The sequence below is a fragment of the Oratosquilla oratoria genome, chromosome 11, assembly GCF_046742065.1.
Source record: "Oratosquilla oratoria isolate Oo_2021 chromosome 11, ASM4674206v1, whole genome shotgun sequence".
Classification (NCBI taxonomy): Eukaryota; Metazoa; Arthropoda; class Malacostraca; order Stomatopoda; family Squillidae; genus Oratosquilla; species Oratosquilla oratoria.
In genome coordinates, this window is record NC_134787.1 from 44,897,676 (window position 1) to 44,898,951 (window position 1,276).

Sequence of the window (1,276 nt, forward strand, 5' to 3'; positions counted from 1 at the left end):
TAGCTTGTTTACACACTGTATAAAAACAAAAGCTTTACTATAATTATCGCTAAGAACATACCAATCCGTCCCAGCGAATGTCAATTATTTTTTTGCATTTATTCCTCTACTTTACCCCCTATCTTCTGTCTTGTTTTGTTTTACTTTTCTTTTTGTTATATTTATTCTATGTAATTTCTTTATTATTCACTTATCATTTCTCATGGTTTTATTTTTCTAAGCATATATGATAAATCTATTAAAATTTCCCAATAACAATATCTCTTACCATTTGTTTTGAATAATGCTTTAGAAAAGGCCCTTTAGCATTATTGTAAGAGAATCTAGCCCCATTTAGCTCCCTGTGTATGTTCTGTACATGAATTATTTCATTATTGCTTAGCAGTTGTCAAGCTTTCTTCTGCCTTTCTCTTTAAGTTATGTATGTTATTGATATATTATTATTCTCCACCACTTTTCTTTTATTCTTTTCTTCCCAATTGTGTATTTTCCTCAATTATTTCTTTATTTTTGTAATTCCTAAAATTTATATTAAATAGCCTGCGGCACTCGGCACGATCACTGTTCACCAAACACAATAACGATGCATAAAGAATGAACATAATCTCTGACGTCACTGCGAAGCAAATGGCGCCGTGGGTAGGTTTTACGAGAATGGCTGAAGTAGACGACGTTTAGGAGATACAATAAATAATTCTAAATTACAATACATAAAGAACAAAAGATTTTGTGTAATGTATTTATCTATTATTGACTTTTGTAGGTACTAAAATATATTCCGGTAAAATTAGACACCTTTAATTTTCAAATTGATTTCATGCTGTCCAGTTGATCACAGAAAGTAGGAAACGGAGAAAAGGACAAAGCCATAAGGGTCGGGATAAGGTGTCAATGGTTTGCATTATGAGGTTAACGGACTGTACTTTCTAGGATTTGATTACTAAATCAATATGAAAGTGGAAAGGGTTGGTGGATGGGTGGGAGTTTGCTCGGAGAGACCGTGGGGACTGGACACGGCATGGGAGTGAAGGAACACGTTTCCTGGCGTGTGATGCCCTCAATTGATGATGATGATGACGCCTTCGGCCGCAGGTAGGCGTCCTTCGAGATAAACTCTGTGTTATGTTTGCTGCAGCACTTCGTGGCCAAATTATTTTGGATCCTACCCTTCTTTCTTTGGCTCGAATCCTCTATACTTTGGGATAATAGTATTTTATACGAGGCGTGCTTTTTCAAGTAAGTACCGTTTTGAAATAGAAATTAAACAAGTAGACTT